This window comes from Crotalus tigris, unplaced genomic scaffold, assembly GCF_016545835.1.
Source record: "Crotalus tigris isolate CLP2741 ecotype Arizona unplaced genomic scaffold, ASM1654583v1 scf7180000018511.580666, whole genome shotgun sequence".
In the NCBI taxonomy this organism is placed as follows: Eukaryota; Metazoa; Chordata; class Lepidosauria; order Squamata; family Viperidae; genus Crotalus; species Crotalus tigris.
The window spans coordinates 383,708-408,154 of NW_024097047.1; positions in this window are offsets into that span (position 1 = coordinate 383,708).

The following is a 24,447-nucleotide window of genomic DNA, read 5'->3' on the forward strand; positions in this document are numbered from 1 at the left end:
TGTGTTTAAAAATTTGATGGTGGATTCCAAAAGTCATTGTAAAGGAAATGTTCACTTGGCAAGAGTATGAGAGAAGGGCAACAAAATGTGTCACATATTTTTATTAGAAATATTCATTTCATGCAGTAAACAGTATTCCAAAGACTTCTATTAATTTTTAAAGTCAATTGAAAGTACACTCCATACAATTCTTCCTTTTGGGATATGTCAGTGCCTTGTTCTAGTCTGCAGAAAATGGAGGGTCTGTTTCTTTTTAATTTTTAATTATTATTAAATTTATTTGCTGCCCATGTCACTGTGGGGCTACTCTGTATAGCTTATACAGAGAACATACAATAGAACATAAAATGATAAAAATAATAATAACAATAATAAAACAATGAAACAACAAAAATAATGAAAATACAGCAATATGAATTAAAAGATGACCGGGAAGAGAGCATGGTTTGCAGGGGGACAGGTTATGCCCTAGTCTTCATTTAGAACAGTTTTCCTCAATTTAACCTTTTCAGAGAATGATCTGCTTGGTATGATGGGAGAATTAAGTAGCTTTAATGACTCTGAGAATAATACTGGTTAGGTCGAAAGTGAAGTTAACAGTAACTATCATTTTCATTACATAGACAGAAATCAATGTCACAGGAAGGCTAAAACTAGCTTTACTGAGTGTAGCTATATTAAAAGAATCTTGTTAAGTCTGATTGTCCTATACTTCCTCTCTTTCTTATTCTCATGTGAATTAGGGTGATGTGTGCCCAACCCTCTCCTGCATATTTTCTATTTCTGGTAGACATAAAATATATTTTCCCTACTCTCTACAGTAACAGCAATCAGAGCAAATAGAATTCTGTAGGTTTGCAAGAAGCCAAACAATCTAGGAGAAAGAATTTAAAATCAAACTGGAACAAGATAACCATATCTTTACTGCTGACAACAAAGCTGAAACATTTAAGTGACATTGGAGTGGAAAGCGAAAATGATGAGGTTTCCTAAGAATAATAGAGTTGGAAAGGATCTTGGAAGTCTTTTAGTCCAGCCCCCTACTCAAGCAGGAGACCCTATACCATTTCAGACAAATGGCTGTCCAATCTCTTCTTAAAAACTTCTAGTGAAGGAGCACTCACAACATTGGAAGGCAAGCCATTCCCCTGATTACTTGTTCTAACTGTCAGGAAATTTCTCCTTAGCTCTAGATTGGTTCTCTCCCTGAATAGTTTTAGGAATAGGTGAACTTTGGTAGATTGGACTGCATTACTTTAATCAGGGCATGAAAGGATATAATGATAGGTGAGAGTCAGATTTTATTTAAGGTCATTTATATTCCAGCAAATTGTAGAGTTTTTTCTACCAGAATAAGTTGATACCCAACATGCCCTTCCTAAAGCTATATTGGTGGAAGGTTCTAAAAAAAACTCTAGAGAAATTTCAGGATGTACTTAATGCTATATTTAGAAAGAACATAGTACAATTTGGAACAGTTGGATAAATAAAAGAACCTAGAATCATGGGAATATTATATTATATTTATTATACTACTGTTTGGTTATTGCATTACGGTGTGGTTTGGAGGTACTGTTGTTTCAGACAGGAAGACTGTACAGAGAGTGGTGAGGATCTCAGAAAAGATGATTGGAAGTTGATTTCCTTCTATCAATTCCTCAATCTGACTTTTCCAGGGAATGTTCTGCTCGGTATGATGGGAGAATTAAGTAGCTTTAATGACTCTGAGAATGATGCTGGTTAGGTCAAAAGGTGAGGAGTGAAGTTAATATATAGCATATAAGCAAATCTTGACCAGGGTCTGCAGTATTGTCTGGCATGCCACACATCCTCTCCATTACTAGTTTTCTTTGTTACCGTACTTTCTGGAAGGAGGCTTCACAATATCCGAAGTAGAACAATTAAATTCTGTAGTAGCTTTATACCAGCGGTTCTCAACTTTTGTGTAACGGTGACCCCCGTCACATGGACACGCCGCACATACGTGGCGTGCCGCGCATGTGTGGCACCCCCCCACACGTGGTGCGCATGCACGGTACCGCCCCATGCGTGGTGCGCATGCGCGGTGGCGCCCCCTGAGGGGGGAAAATGGTGGATCGCGTTGTTTGGCGACCCCCGTAAAAGGGTCGTTCGACTCCAAATGGGGTCGTGACCCATAGGTTGAGAACCGCTGCTTTATACAATACAGTATCAACCTTGTTAATTCTCAAGACTCTTTTTTCCTCTATGTATTCTAAATGGTCTGTGATTAATTATATACAGTATATATGTATGTCATTGTTGTTAATTGCTAAGTCATGTCCGACCCATCGCAACCCCATGGACAACGTTCCTCCAGGTCTTCCTGTCACGCCTACTGCTTCAGTGACTCCATACATCCACCTCATTCTCTGTCGCCCCTTTCTTCTATTGCCCTCAATCTTTCCCAGCATTAGGCCCTTCTCCAGTGAGTCCTTCCTTCTCATTAGGTGGCCAAAATATTTGAGTTTCAACTTCAGGATCTGGCCTTCTAAAGAGCAGTCGGGGTTTATCGCTTCTAGGACTGAGCGGTTTGAACGCCTTGCAATCCAGGGGACTTGCAGGAGTCTTTTCCAGCACCATAGTTCAAAGGCCTCAATTCTTTGTCGCTCAGCTTTTCTTATGGTCCAACTTTCATATCCATACATTTCAACTGGGAAAACCATGGTCTTGACTATACGCACTTTTGTTGGCAGGGTGATGTCTCTGCTTTTTAGTATGCTGTCTAGATATGCCATAGCTTTCCTCCCCAGGAGCAAGCGTCTTTTAATTTCTTGGCTGCAGTCCCCATCTGTGATGATCTTGGAGCCCAGGAAAATAAAATCTGTCACTACTTCCATTTCTTCCCCATCTATTTGCTAGGAATTGAGAGGGCTGGATGCCATGATTTTGGTTTTCTTAATGTTGAGTTTCAAGCCAACTTTTGCACTCTCCTTCTTCACCTGTATCAAGAGGTTCTTTAGTTCCTCTTCACTTTCTGCCATTAGATTGGTATCAACAGCATATCTTTGGTTGTTGATATTTCTCCCGGCAATCTTAATTCCAACTTTTGATTCATCTAGCCCTGCCTTTCTCATGATGTGTTCTGCATATAAATTAAATAGGCAGGGCAACAGTATACAGCCTTGCCGGACTCCTCTCCCAATTTTGAACCAATCAGTGGTTCCGTGTCCAGTTCCCACTGTTGCTTCTTGACCCGCATATAGATTTCTCAAGAGACAAATAAAATGGTCTGGTACTCCCATCTCTTTAAGAACTTGCCACAATTTGTTGTGATCCACACAATCAAAGGCTTTAGCATAGTCTAATGAAGCAGAAGTAGATGTTTTTCTGGAATTCCCTAGCTTTCACCATGATCCAACATATGTATATATGTATATGTATGTATGTATGTATGTATATATATATATATATATATATATATATATATATATATATATATACACATTATTTGTGTGTGTGTGTGTGTGTGTGTGTGTGTGTGTGTATTCTTTTGAGAACGGCCATCAGAATTTCATTTTTTAATATGTGCCAATGGGTTCACAGAAAAAAGTGGCATCAAAGGTTATCTTATTTTATATTGATCGAGTAAATAAAATAATGCATGAGACAAATTAATTTTGTAAAAACATTTTGTTACTGCTAATATGTGCTTCAAACTAAAGAAGGGCAAACTCTACATTTGTACACCATCTGACATACAATCAAATCAAATCAAATAGGAAACAGAAGATGGAAATGCAAAATTCAGTCAGGCATCCCCAAAATTTTCAGAGAAAAAAGAGCTCAAGTAGTATTCAGGGAAAGACAGAGGGTGAAAGCCTAGGGCAACCCAATAAATATCTAATGACTGAATGCAGACTCTCAGCATCCAGCAACAAGGATACAAATATATATATCAACATAACAACAACAACAACAACAACAACACCCCAGACTTAAAAATTGTCGATAAGAAAGACAAAAAAGTCTGGATAGTGGACGTGGCACTGCCTGGAGACAGCAGAATAGACGAGAAAGAACTGGAGAAGATAACAAAATACAAAGACCTACAAATAGAAATAGAAAGACTGTGGCAAAAGCAAGCAAGAGTAGTACCAATAGTAATAGGCGCCTTGGGTGTAATCCCAAAACAACTGGAGTACCACTTGAACACCATTGGCATTGACAAATTCGCCATTAGTCAATTGCAAAAGGCAGCCTTACTAGGAACTGTTTCCATCCTGCGACGATATCTGCAATAATGTCAAACATCCACATCTGCCTATCCCAGGTCCTTGGTAAGGACTTGATAAATAGACAAAATGCCAAATCCAGTCTGAATATCTGGCTGACTGTGCGATGATCCATAATAATAATAAAGTTGGAAGAGGCAGGTATAGGCAGGTAACCCTATACCATTTTGGACAAATGGCTGTCCAGTTTCTTCTTAAAAACTTCCAGTGTTGGAGCATTCACCGCTTCTGGAGACAGGTTGTTCCACTGGTTAATTGTTCTAACTGGCAGGAAGTTTCTCCTTAGTTCTAGGTCGCCTCTCTCTTTGGTTAGTTTCCATCCATTGCTTCTTGTACCGCCTTCAGGTGTTTTGGAAAATAGCTTGTCTCCCTCTTCTTTGTGGCAGCCCCTGAGATATTGGAACACTGCTATCATGTCAATAATAATAATAATAATAATAATAATAATAATAATAAATAGATAGATAAAATAATTATTTACTATCTGAATAATAATTATAAGAAACTGATAAGAAAATGAGAGATGTGTTTTAAAAAATTGGGCAAAGTAAAATGTACAGCTAAGGTAGCACCGCTAAATAATAATTATGGGAGAATATTAATAAAGGCAAAGGAAAGATGAAAGTTTATACTGGAACATAAATGAGGTTATAAAATATTATAAACACTTGGATATAAAGAATATATTTAGGAACTAATTACAGTAGAAAGTTACCATCTATCAAATGGGAAAGCAACATGCATAGCTAACTCTTTAAAGCTGTAGCTAAAGTGCTTACAGCTGTGTGTCAACATATATGGAACAAGTCTATGTGCATTGCTTTGAGAGTGGCAAATGTTGGCAGAAGAAACATGCAAGATTGAGTGAAAATTACTAAATCCTTGGATTGATTCATCTTGCCAATTTTGCTTAACATCTCATAAAGAAGAATACAACGGTACATACAGAAAGAAATGCCCCCAGAATTGGCAAAGGGGCACAAGATCAAATAGCTAATATAAGATGAATAATAAGTACAGATAATATAGAGACTGAGCAAGAAAACTTAAAACTTACTAACTTCAGCATGTTCTTTGTGTATATCTTGCCAAAATGTGGACTATATTAAGTCTAATGAATACCTGATTATTCTTCTGAGCAACCTTTATAATGAACAAGAAACTACAGAGAATTGAGTTTGAAGAAACAGAGCAGCTCAGCATGGGGGGGGGGGAGTGAATATATTATCTGAATGACAGAACTGGAAGAGATAATAGTTTAAATCAATATTGAAGGATAAAACTTCAAAAACATGAGATATATGGATGAGACAAATTTTCTAGCTGAAATTAAAGATGATTTAGAACAGTTAATTATAGATGTAAACATAGAAAGTGAAAAAAAATCAAGGTCAATATTTAATGTTGGCAAGAGATAGTGGATGGCAAAAAAACTGAACGTGGTTGATAGCGGTTTTTCTTGGGTTCAAGAATAGGTAAAGATGGACACTGCACTCAAGAAATAAAGGTAAATTAATTCTAGGGTGGAAGACTATGACTAAATGTACACAGAAGAAGAGGGTATTTCAATGCAATATACAGCAGTAGCATGCAGTTTTGAAAACTGGACATTGAGAAAGAGTGAGAGGAACAATACACTGAATCATGACTTTGGATATGTTTACTAAGAGCACCATGTATTTCATGAATCAGTTCTGGACCAAATTTAGATTACTGCACTCTTTAGGCTCAACAAGCAGTTTTGAGAATGTGATGTAAGCATATTGGAAAGAAAAAATGTTTATGTCTAGCAAGTTTAAGAAAAATAGAACAGGGTGAACGTAATTATTAAAATGGATAGATAAAAAAAATGTACTGTAGATTGTCACAGGAAATAGGTTGAGTTAGTCGACATTTGCTATTCAGCCAGGGGGGCAGTGTAAGTTAATAGTGCACTAATTTGCCAATCTGGTGTCCTTGAGCTACTTTATATTAAATTCTTTTAACCTCAGCCAGCATAGCCAGTGATGCCCAGAATTATGGAAGTTTTACTTAACAAGTCTGGAAGGTATCAGGTTGGGGCTGCTGATTTGAAGCTACAACAGTAGAAGTGGAAGAGTTTATGTTATTTTTAGAATGATGTGACCTACATTTTTACTATTTATATAGTTGCAGAGTGCCTTCTGTTTCAGTAGTGCTTACCTTTTCAAAGAGTTATGAAATAGGACATCATTTTTATATTTACAAAAAGAACAAGTTCGTCCCACGTACTATAATCATGTAGGCATGCTTCAGGTCTCTTCCTTGAAACAGTGTCATCTGATAGGAACTAGAAGCTTTGCCATTTCTGATATAACACATACCCTCTGGAATAAGCCCCCTACTTCCTCCAGCATACAACTGACCTAGATCATCACAGCTTTTACCAAGGCATTTCCCCCCAAATATTTGGCCTGGATGATAAAGTTTCTACCATGAGTGGTATAGTGGACATTGAGGTTTCCTGTTCTTCTATTAATTGGTGCTGCTATAGTTCAATTGTTCTTGAATTTGTGTCTTATATTGATGTATGCCACCCAGAATTGCATTTATGTGAATTGCATGACTATATAACCTTCATAAATAAATAAATAAATAAATAAATAAATAAATAACCAGAGTTAAAGGCTATGGTGGTAAGAGGTGGGCTCATCTTTTACAGCTTTCTAGTTGCCAGTCTCCTTTCACCTACAAACTAAGATGGACAACCATGGAGTCAGGCAATTCGAGGGCTAGTGGTATATGACTAGTGCAAAGTAGACTAATTGTAGAGGCTCTGGCAACTGAGATATAAATCTCTTTTATCTTCTGTCATAACATCTGCACAGTCTGTCCCAGAGGAACTCTTCAGGATAGTGAGTATCCTAATTAATTTAAGCTGTCTTGCCTTAAATGAATCATGTTTTGCTTGCTGTAATGAATTTGCTACTTACTTTGCAGATGCTTTTATGTATCTGTGGGCACTTAATTTTGGACCAATGATATAACACAATGCAGTTTTAGGGCTTCAACGGATTTTCATATTTCAGCTAATCTTTGTTATAGGTCCTCTACTAATGTAGAAGGACAAATAAGAATGGTGCAAGAAAAAAAAAAGATCAATTAATGATAAGTGTCCTGAGGAAGTTGAAATCTTTCCTGGTTGGAGTAGGAAGATATAACATCAGTTTTCTTCTATGAGTAACCAATATTTTCCATAACATGATTATAATTCCCAAGTAAGTTTGTGTTTCTTTTTCAACTTTTTTTTCTCCAGAGAGCTGAACTTTCTGAAAGAGTTAGATGATTCCTTCTATTTATAAGTGTCATTGTGGAAGGATTATTATTGAGATTTCTTTGGAGAAGGAGCGTTATTTAGCCTTTTCATTCATAGAATCAAGCCTTCAGGCTTGTGAAGAGAGCAATATGGTAAATGTTACTTTTTTTCCTTATCTGTAGCTGCTCTATACTTGAATGAACATGTAAAGATCCTCAATGCATCCTCCTAGAACAGTGATTCTCAACCTGTGGGTCGGGACCCCATTTGGGGTTGAACGACCATTTCACGGGAGTCACCAGACAAGGCTGTCTGCCATTTTCCCCCCTTTTCCTTAGCTGTGCTACTCCCTTTTATTCTATTGGCTTTTGAAAGCCAATAGAATAGACTCTCTTGAATAGAGTCTAATTCTATTGGCTTTCAAAGCCAATAGGAATTGTCCAGGCTGTCTCTGCCCTGCTGAGCCCACCAAAAGTCCCATTCTGCAAATGGTGCTGCACCAGTTGAGTAATCCTCGACTTATGACCGGTTGAGTAGTCCTCGACTTACAACCGGTTGAGTAGTCCTTGACTTACAACCAGTTGGGGGTCGCGGCATTAAAAAGGTTGAGAACCACTGTCCTAGAAAGCCAACAGAGCTGTCTCCAGTTATTTGTCAATTTGTTTATAATATCTCTGATAATACAGAAACATGGCAAAATCTTAGCGGTATGTCAATGGGATTTTTTTTCCCCTCTGACTTTCCTCTTCTTTCTTAATTATAAGTTGTGTAGAGTCAGAAGATACATCCAGGTACACAGGTTAGGAAAATATTTACTAATCATACTATTCAGAGCAGGGATGACAACTTGATATCACTTCAGGTGTTATGGGATTACAACTTCCATCCTTGTGAGGCTGCTGGAAATTGGAGTACAACAGCTTCTGGAAAGTGACTATAAATTTGTGCTAGAGTAACAGTAAATAGAGAGGAAGGACTTTGTATTCTTTTTTTTTTATAAAACTCCAGGATCCATAGCTCTACAGTTACACCAGATGATGATGACCAGAATCATATAATAAGGGTTCTGTACTGCTCTTTCCTTAAGTTCAGCATCCATTCTAATATTTGAATTGGGGGAGGCAAGGAACATCCAGAACTTTATACCAAAAGTTAAAAATTGCAAGGTGGTTGATTGCTAAAAACTTTCCAGTTCATGAACTATAGCTATAGCAGTTTCTTGGGGAAAAAAATTCAAATGCTAGCGACAAGATAACATTGTTTGTTATTTTGGTGCCTTCTAGTCAGTATTGACTCCTGATGACTGCCTGGACTGGTTCCTGCAGTTTTCTAGGTAAGATACAAAAGTAGCTTGCCATTGCTTGTTTCCTAGAGCTGAGAAAGAATGACAGGCCTAAAGTCACCCAGTTGGTTTTCTGCCTAGAACTCAGTTTCCCAGTTTCTAGTCTGATGTCTTAACTGCTATATCAAACTAGCTCTTTAACATAAGATAATCTGTACTTAATGCATAGCTTTCCATTCATTGCTGAGGGCTCATACACCCAATCATTCCTTTGGGAGACTGTCAGTTTCTTTATTGACTCTCAGATAGGAACAACAATTTTATTAATAAAAACTTCAGCTATAGTCTTTATAATCCTTAATATTGCTATAGGTTTTTTTTTAAAAGCACTATCTGCCCCCAAGTGGAAACCTTTATCATTTCACTAAGGTTTAGAGATAAATTCAGTAATTATCTTTATAATAAACATACCATTATGTGTTCATTTATCAAACGGTACCAGAGAAACAACGATGCAAGAAAATGTGTGCTGTATTCATTGTATACTTCTGCATTTATTTTATCTAAGTTGCATTTATATAAATTGAATAGTTAATTTCGTCTTCTCCCTTTTCTTTTGTGATTGTATGGAACGCTTTTTGGATAGCCCAAGAGCTCATTTGTCTATGCTCTAAAATGGCTGAAACATTCTTTAAAGAGAGTCATAAACATGCAGGATGTTTACAGTCATTTCAAGCAACAGTGCCATTCAACAAAGGATCATCATGCCGAAGGAGCAATTTTTTAAAACTTTCATTGAAGTAAGGCCTTCAAAATACTTCACTTTTAAGGCACTTCAGTGATGAACACAAGTAAACTACCTAGTGAAAGAGAAGAACCAATATACGTAACTGGCTCACTAGCTTAAATAACTTGAGTGTAATTCCTAGTAATGTTCTCAGTTAAATCTTTCTGTCTAAACCCTGGGATTTCAGTAGTTCTATCCCGTATGAGAAAGATGGTACATGCCCACATTCTGGTATTCAAAAATGGACAAAATAAGATGCCCAGAGAATTTTTAAGGATCTAAGGCAGTATTTCTCAAACTTGGCAAATTTGTTGCATGGACTTCAACTCCCAGATTTCTTGTTCAATTCCCAGAATTCATGCCAAGGTTGAGAAACACTGGTCTAAAGTCTTCATCATGACCACATTAACAAATATGCTTCCAGTTCCTGATTCTTCAGAAAAGCAGGCCAATACAATGGAACTAGTTTGGTTTAGGAATGAGGTTGTTTGACGAGCAGATTCTGCAGTTTGAACATGGGGCACTTCAATTCAGCAACTAGTAGAGTTTCCTGGCTGGCAAAAACTGATAGCAGGAAGAGTATGTATTGCAAAAACCATCTCTCCACCAACCTAAACCAATATGATTTGGGAGGGCAATACACAGTGACTGGAGGTATGTCTTCAGCAGAAGGAGCTTAAAACAGCCAGCAGAAGCTGGATAGATTCTAGCCCCTTCCCAATTAATCAGCAGCATCATTATGAAAATGCTGTTGATCAATCACAAGGCAGAACTAGTGTTGGAAGAAGATGGAACAACTACTAGAAACCTTATATGGACTTTTTGCTGAAAGAAGAGAAAAACAAATTGATGATTTGGGGATTAAAAATGAGGCAAAGAGGTTGGAAAAAAGTTTAAGATGGTAATTACTTGTTAGAAAAAAGGTGAAAGATAGAATTGTATATTTTTCTTTGACTTCGGCCTGTTTCTATAGCAGATATGGGAGGAGATGAAGGTGTCATTATGAAGTTATGTCTTCTAAAATAGTTAGTGAAGCTAACTAGCTGTGGTTAACAGAATGTGGAGGTGGGCTGTCTGAAATGTCCAGGCCTCCCCTTTTTCTGTTTCTTAATGTATCTTATTAATATATCCACCAGAGCAGGAAGGCAGGTTGTGTTGCAGGTCCCATCTATCAGACAAGTACATCTAATGGGACCAAAAAAAAAAAAAAAAAGGCCCATCTCTGTGGTGGCTTTCTCTCTCCATAGAATATGACCTGGAGATAAGATTAGCTCCCACCTTTATACTTTTCTGGAAGGCTCTGAAGATGTGGTTCTGTCAGTGGGTCTGGGGAACCCATGTTGACATGGAGCTGATCAAGTGGCTGGTTTGATTGTATTTGCTGCCACTTAATGGATGTGGGATAGGGGTGTAATATTTTTCTGTATCCTGCTCTACCACCCTGTTGTTTTTGATCTATTTTGGAAAACTGCATTTTAACTGATTTGTGATATTGGCTTGAATGAAAAAGCTTCACCTATGTGATTGTTTTAATTACTGAAATACTGTATTATTTTGACCCTTTCATCTGTAAATGGGGCCATGAGAAACCTAGGGCTGAATTTTTACAAAGGAATACAAGATTAGAGCAAGATTCTCATTCTTAAAACTGAAACCCATTTTTTTTTTAAAAAAAATACCACACAGATGAAAAGAAGAAAACAAGTCTTTTTCCTCCATGTGATGGAAGTATGAAGTTTTCTTTGTGTTATTTTAGCAGGTTTTTAATGGATTGGAAGTCAAGGCAGATGTTTTATATGATGTCTCAAATTAAAACAGGATGAAATGTGTATAAACTTCCAAAGTTCATCTGTTGTATTTTGATAGTCTTACAAATGACTATATTAATATTAACTAGCTCGTAAAGGTTTTAAGTTAAGATCTGATTTAACCTAATTCCTGAGATGTATAAATACAATGTTTATATCAGAGAAGAAAAATATTACAATAATAAGTTGATGAGATATACATATGCCCTTAAAATGAAGGAAAATCCTAGTCAGAGTTAAAAAAAAACAGTTATGAGATGGAATGACATAACTTGGTAAATTTCTTAATTCAGCGTACAAATGAATATGAAGGAAGTTAATTTTTAAACAGCAGATTTGAATTTTCCAAGTTACCAAATATTATAATATTAAAGGAATGCAAACAAAATAATTCATTGCCCATGTCAGAAAACCTTAGAAGTTTAAAGGCTTCTTCAAAGATATACATGAACGCACATAGAGATTTCCTACAACATAGTTTGCTGTGAATTATTCATGGAAAACTCAGGGAAGATACTGTCTAAAACAGTTTTCTTGCCAGCTACTTCTGTTCTTAAATGTTTTAAAATTTGAAGAGATCTTGCTTCAGAAATAGGATGGGAACTGTGGCTGACTTTTAAAAGCAGCTTTTTCCATTTTGAATTTTGTAAGACATGTTATTGAAAACTGATCCTTATTAAATCTAGCAAACTGGTCTTCAAAAAACTGGCTGAGCAGTAAATGGGAACAAAGTGTTTTCTAATAAAAGAGAATATATGTACGGTAGCTCAGAGAGTTACAAATGGAATCCTTGGTGGTCTCTGAGTTTGGTTGTTTGTCTGCAGATGTTTTGTTACCAGACTAGGTAATATCTTCAGTGATTATAGGGTTTATATACAGCAATTTGCCCTGCTAGTATTGGTGGATGTATTGTTTCTCTTGGTAGTTTCTCGATTAAGCTGTTGTTTACTGCTTGATTGTTTATCTGAGCTGTAGTTGATTAGAGTATCATTTTTTTATTGTGGTCAAAGACCTGCATAAGGAAGCTGGGTACAGTTACTTAAAAACCTAGAATTGTTTGTTTGGTGTTAATCCCTTCTTATCTGGATGTTGTTTGACTTTCATTAGTTCTGTTTCTATGGAGGAACATAGTGATATGATATTAAATGAAACTATAGTCTCATTTTCTCCATTATTAGATCTTCAATTTTTTTTGAAGGCATACATAGAAGCATGAGAAGATGGCTACACTGCTTTTCCTACTGTTCTTTTGTGATTTACCTTTCTTAGTTTGGTCATTAAAGATTTTCCTGACCAGGTCATCTAGTTTCTGTATTGGGTTGGTGTTTATTTGGGATGTAGGTTTCTTTGTCTCTCTGTAATTATTTTGCTTTTTATATGAATTGTGATCTGTCCATGATAATCGTGATTTGGCCTTTGTCTACTGGTAGGATGACGATGGCTTGGTCTTTCTTCAGGTTTTTGAACTTTGTTTTGTCCTCTGCTTGAGTTAGTTTTGATTCTATGTTCTTCTGGTCTGTGATGTGCCTTGTGTTTTCTTGGATCTCTGTGGCAAGTCCTGAGTTTTTAAGTTCTTGTAAGGCTACAAAGGATTTTAATTGTTTAGTACTAGCTATGTTATAGAAGAAGCCTTTCTGTAGGATAGGAGCTGCCCAGAGTTTGTTATAAGGTTGGTGGCTATATAAATGTTTTAAATACATTTATAAATAAATTGTGTTCTGCGGTGGATAATGGATGATTGTACAGATTGATAACCCAATTAGTTTCAAGTACATCTTTGCTTCTGGGGTTTAGCATTTGGAGTTTTGTTTGACTTTATCCAGTTTGTCTTCGGTATATAGTCTTGATGGTGGTTTGTCAGCATTTTTGTGTGCTCTGGGGTCATTGTATTATCTCAGATTTTCCTTGAGGTTATTCATGGTGTGCTGGTATTCATTTAATCTGAAGTGAGCATCCATGATCATTGGTCATATCATTTTTGGCCCACTTCATTGAGTTTTCTTTTTGTAGCCTTTTAATGGTCATCTATTTTTTTAACCCAGATCTTGTAGCCCTATATTATCACAAGGTGCCTTTTGTACTGATTACTGATTGTGTAGCTCTCATTGTATTGCAGTTGCTGCTGCTAATATTATTATTATTGTTGTTGTTGTTATTATTATTATTATTATTATTATTATTATTTTCCACTCCCAAAATGATAGGAACTTACATTATGGGAGAATTTTTTTCTCTTACTATAAAATAAATGATCCCATAACTGATGGGTAATATCTGGTAAAGATTAACTTTATTTGTTTAGTGCTGAAACTGATGAAAAGGGAATCAGATACAATTTTTTATGAAAACAACTGCTATCCATTTTGCAATAGCTGATGAGAGGCTGGACATTACATGCAAACACATATATTTCAAGGTGATCTACGTGCTCCATGGAGTGCTATCATTTCTTACAACTGAGCATGCATTCTTTGGTTGTTAGCAGTAAAATCTTAGGCAGACTTAACATAATTTGAATAAAATTTTATAGAGCTAATGTGGGGTCAAAAGAGCTTGGCGTGGTGGTTAAGGCATTAGGCCAGTGTTTCTCAACCTTGACAATTTTAAGGCATGTGGACTTCAACTCCCAGAATTCCACAGCCAGCATTGCTGGCTGTGGAATTCTGGGAGTTGAAGTCCACATGCCTTAAAATTGTCAAGGTTGAGAAACACTGCATTAGGCTAAGAAACCCGGAGAGCGTGAGTTCTAATCCCACTTTAGGCAGGAAGCCAGCTGGATGACCTTGGACCAGTCAGTCTCTTTCAGCCCTGGGAAGAAAACAAGGGCAAACCACTTCTGAAAATCTTGGCAAGAAAACCGCAGGGACTTGTCCAGGAAGCTACCAGGAGTCAAAATTGACCTGAAAGCACTAACAGAAAAGAGGGGGAAGGGTGGAGATCAAAGCAACATCTGCCCTTTGGACTATTCCTCATTTAGAGGAAAGACAGGGGGCTAAACCATTTGAATGGGTCAAGATTAGAAAGCTGCCAGTCCCCCCCCCCCCTTCTGGAGTAAACATGGAGCTGTTTTTCACTGTGAAAAATACTTGATGGAAGTACTGTATGTAGGTCATGTCATTTGCTGGTTACATCATCATTCATATGTCCTCATTTGCCTTTCCCATGGAGGCCTGTGTGTATCAATATAGCTCATTTTCTTCCCATCAGACAATTAATTGTGAGTAATATTGCCAGGGGCTTCACCTCAAGTTGCCTTTTGCTAGTGGCTGTAACTGGGTAAAGTGTAAGCCTTTGTGGAAGGAAGGAAGGAAGGAAGGAAAGAAGGAAGGAAGGAAGGAAGGAAGGAAGGAAGAAGGAAGGAAGAAGGAAGGAAGGAAGGAAGGAGGGAAGGAAGGGAGTGAGGGAGGGAGGAAGGGAGGGAGGGAGCCAAGCCCTAACTTTTAATTTGCTTTCTTTTAGTTATAAACCTTTTAATGTAGGATTATGGAAAAATTGACCCTTATATCTATAGTCTACAGTATTTTATCTTTTTCTTATCTTTCTTTTCTTCTTTCTTTTCTGCTTTCCAGTGAAAGTTTCTTAAAGATGGAATAATATGCTGTGACTTTTTTCTTATTCTATTGTTTTATTACTTCGTGTTAAAGCAAAACGTGTTAAACTCTCTCTTCAGCAAATTAAAAATGATTGTAAAATACCTCTTTCCAGAACTTAAAAATCACACTCAGTTGGCACCCTCAGAACTTTACATGAGACATATTCAGTGTGAAAAAGAAGCAGAAATTATTTTTTATATGCAAAGGAGACTGCTCTTCAGAGTAACATTAGCCTTCCAGCTAATATATATAAAATGTAAGCCCTGCCTTTTCCCACCTAATATTTTCAAGGAATGAAGGGGATTACCAAAATATTTGTTTGTAAAGCAGGAATCTGCATGTGTTTTCAACAGAGTGGTTTTAATCATCAGACTGTCAACTATAATATTTCAACATATGTACTCCTTCAGTGGCAGGAAATTACAGGATTTTAAGGTCTGGGTGTGGGGCAGTGTTCGAATGAATATGTGAACATTTTAGGTGTGTGCCTCCTGTTATAACAGGCAAAATGTATGTTTACTTTGGCTGATTAAAAAAAAGCTATCTTGGAATGTGCTTTTGAATATAGGAAGATAAACTGCAGAAAGTGAAATTCATTTGCTGCTAACTCCAAAATATACTAGTCATGAATAAAAATGTAATATAAATGCAGTATATAATTTAAATCACTTCATTTTATCTTGATTTACCTAAATGACTTAGCAATGGCAAATGACATTTTTATTAAAACAAGCTGGGTTTGATTTGAAGGTTGCATCACTATGCAAAAATGTCATCTGTACAACGTGGGGTTTTGCATTAAGCAAGACATTCCAGTGAGTAGGACACGAAGAACATGTGGTAATTAACGAGAAACCAGAGAAAACATTAAGGTGGAGATACTGCATCCCTGCAAATATAGGAGGGATGTTAAGGAATTGTGTTTGCTTTGTGCTTTAAAGTGAACCGGGTCTGATCTAAGCAACTGTTTAGATCAGAATCTCTACTTGCTTTGGTATTGATCATCATCACACGTGTGGCTTTTCTAATATGTTTGAACTCTTCCACAATTACAAGATGAATATTTCATGGTGATATTGTATATCATGCTGTCCTGCTGGTCCTTTGCCTAGCGAACTGCAGTGAGCTTTTGGCAAATAAGTTGGTGCCGCCATAGTTAGACATATTAATGCTTCTGGAAATTTTTAAGACTATATGTACTGTGCTGAGCATATGGAAAACAAATAAACAAGGTATTAGTATATTTTATTTCACACTAGACCCCCCCCTCCCAGTTCTAGAATATGAAATGAGCTCTTATGTAGATTTTGCCTTGTCACATTTGCAAGTTTGGGATTAATCTTGAATCCAAATGCAATTATTCTTATGCAAATTTAGAGTGCAGTTCTTAATTCCAAAAATGTATGCAAATGTATATTTTGCAAATTCAATATAAAAACATTGGGCCTACAATATTTATACAATATTAATAGAAGATCTAAATTATGACAACTTCATCAGAAAATAAATGCAATATTTATTTTTGTGTGTTTTAGAATGTAAAATAACAGAAATGGATGGAGCCAGCTTATAATTGATACCGTAGAAACTTGAATGGATTTTATTTCTTAGCAAGTGTTATAGAGCTGCAAACTCTCCTAACTTGGAAACCACATATATCTTTCTGATGCAATAGAGGTCAATTGCTCATTCTGATCTTTCCCTTCCTTGTCCTTGTCCTTTTATCTTTTTTAATATACTTTTTGGGTATCATATTTCTTGGCCCAGTAACTCATATTAATATCACTGTGATATTTGAGAACAAATCATGTTTAACTAATTATACCTATATAAATTATATATTATATAAAGGTAAAGGTTTCCTTGTCTAGTCGTGTCTGACTCTAGAGTGCTTTGTTTCTTAGCCGAAGAAACATTTGCATTGTCCGAAGACATTTCCATGGTCATATGGCCAGCAGGACTATACTCCAAAGCACGCATAATGTGGTGCCATTTATTTACTTACATTTGCATGCTTTTGAACTGCTAGGTGGGCATGAACTGGGGCAAGATAGGAGCTCACCCAGTCACACTTGGGTCTCAAACTAGGGTTGTCAGCTTTGTTGACATTTTGTTTGAAATCTGATAATAAGGAATAATAAATAAGCACGCAAAAGACATTTCTATGGACCAATTTAGCTTGATTTTATCCTTTTCTATTTGTTGATATTGACAAATATGAGGAGTGCAAAGGATACGGGAATGAGATTAATTGGTCCAGAAAAGGCAATAAAAGTAGCCAGCAATTCTGATTTCTAGCAATGTGTTGCCACCATGAAAATATGATCCCAAGAGCAATAGGCAGCAATCAAGAAAAGGAAAGGAACACATCTAAGCCTGGATTTGTCTCCTCCTAGGTCTTGTTCCATGCTTTCTTCAGTTTGGGCAATGTCTAACTAGCAGAACCATGAACCTTCCTTTCTTTTGCCTGGTATTAGACTATAATTTCCATTAAGGCCATAGTGGAAAGTGATGATGGAAATTATAGTTCAGCATATTTGGAGGGCATTAATTTAGAAGAAAAACATTTACAAGAACTCTGAATTTTATCCATCTCGAAGTCTTTTTACTTTTCTCTTCTTACAGCAACTTGAACAGGACTTTAGAAGTAGTTACTATTGCTTAGAAGGGTTAAGAAATGAAAGGCATAAAGAGAACATTCCCAGGATGCTGATGGATATGATTCTCCTTTGCATGAATTGGCCAGTGATAGAAAGCTGTTAGAAAAAGCTTCCAGAATTGCTTGGCATTCTCATCAGTGCTTGGCTCTGAATTCCTGGCCTTAGAGAATTACAAGGGTGGCATTAAACTTCAAAGGAGAGCAGGCTTAGCAGTGATCTGGGTCTGAGCAGTACTGGAAAGCCCATTGCAGTTTGAAGGCCTTACGTTGCCTTGCCTAATGTGGTCCTGATGTTACAATATTTCAACAGGGGAAAAGAGACTTAAAAGAAGGTTTCATAGCTGCCTGACTCTTGAGCATGGTGATCATCAGTTCTTTGCAACCTTATGAAGTTCATGTGGTGCAATGTATTCAAATGTCAAGTTCAATTTAGGAGTAAGCACCAAAACACATTTGAAGGCACAATAAGCTTCATCACAAACATGATTACACATAAGGATCTCTCATTGTATGGGTGAACATTTCTCCTTCTTCTCACCTTTTATAATATTGCTTAGGAAAAGAATCACAACTTTTGTCAGCGTAACAAAATAAGGGTATAGGTGTACAATTTTGAACCACTTCTTTGTTTTCACTTTTTTCAAACTTGCTTTACCTGAAAACCAAATAAACTCCCAGACTTCTTCAACCAGGTACACTCTATATTTATTGAGAGTACAATTCCTAGATGTCCTACTTAAAGCCATGCTAACTAGGAGTTTTGGCAGTTGCAGTCCCAAAATTTCTCCAAAGTACCTGATTTGGGGAAAGCTGACATCAAAGGAACTCTACAGTAGGACCAAAGTATTGGAAGTTGCTCTACATCAGAGGTGACAAACTGCTGGCCCATGGGCCAGATGCATCATAGCGAAACTGCACCCACCCCATTGCTGGCAATGGCAAAAAAGTAATGATGCATCGTGACATGTCATGTGACGTTGCGATTTTGACACCCCTGCTCTACATGTTACAGCAGAATCTAGAAATAATGGGAATTATATTGCTCTTCCAGCCAATATATTTTCTGAGGTGTCCTCCCGAAAACATCTCTATGTTCTTGGATGCTGCTCAAAGTAAGGGGATATTGGGAAGAATAATGATTGAGGATAAGAACAATACTAGATGCCTTTATTTTCACAAATCAATAAAAGCTTGTCTTCTTGATTCAATAGACTATAGAATCCTTAATTCAGTATAACAAATTAATGGTCTTTTATAATTTTTGTACTGTCAAATCTGAAATGTAATATATTAATATTAATTGCCTTTTCTTTAAATTTTAATAAAACACATTTTTTCAAAGTCAGGAAAGTAATAAAATATTCCTCTAATGTCTGTAGAAACTGAGTTGCAAATGGACTGAAAACTTTTTTCATGCAAATGATTTCATTAAGACAGATTATTATATTTCTATGTACTTGTTAATCATAATTTTAGAGCCAAATTAATTCTTTATATGTACTTATAATTACAACTGCTTCTTTTTCCACCTAAGATTTTGAGAGCTAAGGGATTATGTTGAGTTTTTATGACCTTTCAGCATGCTTAGCTAAAACTTTTCAGTAAGTAGAGTGCATTTCTTTCATAGTAAGATTCTAGAAGATTTGAAATTTTGAATATGATTACACGGTCAGTGATTTGGAGTATTCCCACAATCCATAGCTAATGGCAGGAAATGATGGGATGTATATTCCAACAAACATTGAGGATCCAGGGTTTGAAAACTAATATTAAATATGTGATCTTCCAGTCCTTGATTCAAAACTCACCTGGATGAATTTGGAATTACAAAATTTCATGGTGGTGGTGGTGATGATAATGGTGGTCTTTGTTCCTTTATTTGTGTCAGAAGCATCACAATTAAAATAAGGTATGCTATATAGCATTTAAAATATAAAATGCAAAATTAAAATATGTACAAGTTAAACAGGAACCTGCCCAGAAACTAGCAACATTAATTGCATTCTAACACGCTTCCATGAGGTCCTCAAGTATATACTGATCAGGGCACAAAGGATAGGTATACATATGTCACCACAGTCACAAAGGGCAGAAGTCACTGGATAGCCCATTTGTTCAGAGTGTCTGGATCTTGTTTTACCTGTGCCCAGTCCATACTTCCTATCTTTCGCCACACCAAGGTGCCACCTCCTCCGTTGGTTCCACCCAGTGTTGGTTCTTAGTAGCTTTCCATAGGTTCACTCTGTTTTCAAATTCTTTGAAATCTTCTATCAACCTAATGAAGTTTTTCCTGGATTTTAATCTCTGATGGACTGGTGGTAAGCCATAGAGAAAGTGTTGTTTACCTACTGATGATTAGAGACTCTCTCTGTATGCTGCTGTTTCTCATTGCCCCACAGCAGGTGGGGCAATGCTGGCTAGATGCTAGATCTTATCTAGAGGGGTAAGTTTTAGGAAACCAGTAATAATTCCTCTAGCTTCATTTGGGGCAACATCTACTTTTCCAGCATGTGCAGGCATATTCACTTGCCGAATAGCAAAGATCTAAAGTTGTTGTCTTAAGGACCTTTGGTCTGGCACTCCAAGTAGAGTTTGTTAATTTCCTGAGGATGTTATTTCTTCCACTGACCTTCAGTTTAGTGTTAGTACAGTGTTACTTATATGTTAAGGTCCTATCTAGAGTAACTCCCTAAATAATTAGGGTTGTAGCAATGGTCCAATAATGTCTCTTTTCATATAATCTGCAGCTTTCTGCTTATTACTAACATGGAAGGCATATGCCCGAGTTTTTGCTGGATTTGGACTTAACTGATTATCCATAATATCAATCAAGCTAGCTCTACCAGGGCTTCAGTTAGATGTTGTTCTACCTCCTCAAATATTTTTCCCTGTGCCACTATTGATTGATCATCAGCATACATATAGTTGTTAGTACCTATAGGGAGCAGCTGATCATTGGTGTAAATATAGTTAAACAGCAGTATCAATGAGCTATGAGATTTTTAAAAAGAAACAAGTTGTTAAACTTGATTCCCAGGGACTGTGCCTATGCACTTTTGTTGGTAATATTACAGCAGTGTCTTCTGGGATTTTTTCTCTCTCTTGTTTAGCTAGCAGGTCAAGTACCAATCAGGATAGCCCTGCTTATCTTCTAAAATAAGCCAAGGTTCCCAGGTTTATATAGACACCCAAGAGATTTTTTTAAAAAAGCTATCTCTTTAAGATGGTAATTTCATAACTGGCACAAACTCACTGGAAAAATACTCTCTTTTATGAGAATATAACTCCATTCTGGTAGTGATGGAAGCATTCCTTCAGCTATTTGGTTCCCAAACTATTTAGAACTTTATAAATAAGCAACAACATTCCTATTAAGGCAAATGTAAAGCTTGAGGAAGATTTTTAACCCTATTTACACATCTGCTTTTCTTTTGTCCTTTCTTTTTTCCATCATCTGGGTTATTTGTTGTTGTTAATTGCGAAGTTGTGTCCGACCCATCGCGACCCCATGGACAACGTTCCTCCAGGTCTTCTTGTCCTCTACTATTTTCTGGAGTCCATTTAAGTTCACACCTACTGCTTCAGTGACTCCATCCAGCCATCTCATTCTCTGTCGTCCCCTTTTTCTATTGCCCTCAATCTTTCCCAGCATTAGGCCCTTCTCCAGTGAGTCCTTCCTTCTCATTAGGTGACCAAAGTATTTGAGTTTCAACTTCAGGATCTGGCCTTCTAAAGAGCAGTCGGGGTTGATCTCTTCTAGGACTGGCTGGTTTGAACGCCTTGCAGTCCAAGGGACTCGCAGGAGTCTTCTCCAGCACCATAGTTCAAAGGCCTCAATTCTTTGGCGCTCATCCTTTCTTATGGTCCAACTTTCACAGCCATACATTGCAACTGGGAAAACCATGGCCTGGACTATACGCACTTTTGTTGGCAGGGTTATGTCTCTGCTTTTTAGTATGCTGTCTAGATTTGCCATAGCTTTCCTCCCCAGGAGCAAGCGTCTTTTAATTTCTTGTCTGCAGTCCCCATCTGAGGTGATCTTGGAGCCCAGAAAAATAAAATCTGTCACTACCTCCATTTCTTCCCCATCTATTTGCAGGAATTGAGAGGGCCGGATGCCATGATTTTGGTTTTCTTAATGTTGAGTTTCAAGCCAACTTTTGCACTCTCCTTCTTCACCCGCATCAAGAGGCTCTTTAGTTCCTCTTCACTTTCTGCCATTAGAGTGGTATCATCTGCATATCTTAGGTTGTTGATATTTCTCCCGGCAATCTTAATTCCAACTTTTGTTTCATCTAGCCCTGCCTTTCTCATGATGTGCCCTGCATATAAGTTAAATAGGCAGGGCGACAGTATACAGCCTTGCCGGACTCCTTTTCCAATTTTGAACCAATCAGTGGTTCCGTGTTCGGTTCTCACTGTTGCTTCTTGACCCACATATAGGTTTCTCAAGAGACAAATGAGATGGTCTGGTAGTCCCATCTCTTTAAGGACTTGCCACAATTTGTTGTGATCCACACAATCAAAGGCTTTTGCATAGTCAATGAAGCAGAAGTAGATGTTTTTCTGGAACTCCCTAGCTTTCTCCATGATCCAGCGTATGTTGGCAATTTGATCTCTATTTCCTCTGCCTCTTCGAAATCCTGCCTGTACTTCTGGTAGTTCTCGATCCACATACTGCTGGAGTCTAGCTTGTAAGCATAACTTTACTAGCATGTGAAATCAGTGCAATGGTTATATATATCTGGGTTATAATTGATACAAAATAAGGGGAGAGAGGAAGAAGTATATACAGCTCTTAAAGAATTCATATTGGAGCAAGGAAGAAGTTGGGTTTGGCCAGGTAAGTTATTGATTCAGACAATGGCCAGGTCTATGTCTTTAGTACTCTTTACAACCAGAAAAACAGGTTCTTTCTAGTCCAATAACAGCAAAAGGACTCTACCCATTTTTAAATAACACAGCAGTAAGATGGCTTTTACAACAAGCTTATCACTGAAATTATGGTGTATATACATTTCTATTTTTCAGTCAAGCTGATGTTACCTAAGTGACCTTTTATCAGTCTGATTTGATTTCTGCAATGTAGGAGAGAAATGTATAACTGCTATTATGTGAGTAGATTGCAAGTGTGCTGATCTGATGTATTATTAAAAATATTTTCACAGATGTTGGTTTCCTTCTTAGTATTAACTTGGGTGACCCATATTTTGGCTTATTGGGGACCTATTCATACACATTTTCCAATTTCTTGATAATTACATGCAAAATGCAAGCCATTGTACTATAATGTATTTCCCAAAGCATCCCATTATGCTGAAATTAGGGAAAAAGTTTTGTGATTTATAATAAGAAGATGGAAGGTCTATTTTTGGATGCTGAGGAATGCTCTTTTGCATTTTCTGAAGTTCTGTAGAAGAGGGAAGTGAGTATTCTCTCTATGCAGATGATAGCTAAGTCTCTCTTTTTCATCAAATCCTGGTGACGTTGTGCCTGTCCTGAACTATTGTTTGGATTCAACATTAGCCTAGATATTGGTGGTGATTATCAGTCATTCAGGTCATAGTTGTCTCAAATGTGCCCTTTTCTTCTTCAAAAAACAACTGGACTGTTTTTTGTCCTTGAGGAAGAGGAAGAAAACATTTTGCTTCACATCCAAGAAACTTCAACAGTTCTGATGGCAGGGGATTGGAAGGATAGATAACGACAGTTGAGGCTGAATGGTGAGGGATGGAAGGATAGGTTCTGATAAGATGGTGAAGGGTGGGGATGGAAGGATTGTATTTGTTTGCAGTCATCTGATTGTTAGCACTCTCTGAAAGCTGTTGAGGCCACTTGGGAGTTTCTCTGTGCCCTCAACAACCCGAGTGGCCTCAACAACTCTGAGAGTGCTAACAACCAGATAACTGCAAACAAATACAATCCTTCCATCCCCATCCCTCACCATCTTATTAAAACCTCTCCTTCCATACCCCACCATCCAGCCTCAACTGTCAGTACTTCTCTTCCCAATCCCCTGTCATCAGAACTGATGAAGCTTCTTGGATGTGAAGTGAAATGTTTTCTTCTTCATCAAAGAAAAGAAAAAGCCAGTCCAGTTGTCTTTTTGAAGAAAGAAAAGAGTCTCAGAGAATGCTAACGACCAGATGACTGCAAAGAAATACAATCCTTCCATCCCCACCATTCCCACCATCTATCTCAACTGTCAGTACCTATCCTTCCATTTCCCCACCATCAGAATTTATGGACGAGGAGTGAAACAATTCATTTTTCTTCCTCAAGGAAAAAAACTGGCCAGCTGTCTTTTGAAGGAAAGAAAACACCTTTGAGATTAGCCTGGATGGAAGGCAATAAATAGAGACTATTTATTGATTATTCTGTGGTTCTTTTGCTTGTTAATAGATTGTTTATTTCTCTGCCTTAAGTGAGATTACCCTCCCCCCCTCTCTCTCTCACACACCCACAAACTAACTTTGTCCTTTGAGAGTGCTTTTTGATCCAGTTTGATGTCCAAGTGGCATTGGCACCTATTATTGTTATGGTTTGTTGCATAGTCAGCCAGAAATTTAGCCTGGATTTGACACTTTTATCAAGTCCTTCCCAAGGACCTAGATTGGCAGATGCTGTTGCTTCATGTTGTTAAAAGTGTCATTCCAGGATGTAAGATGTTCCAAGTAAACCTGCTTTTTGCAATTGACTGATGGTGATTTGTCAATGCCGATGATGTCAATTATTATTGTTCATCACATAATCATCCAGATATTTAGTATTAGTATTATTATTGAACTTTT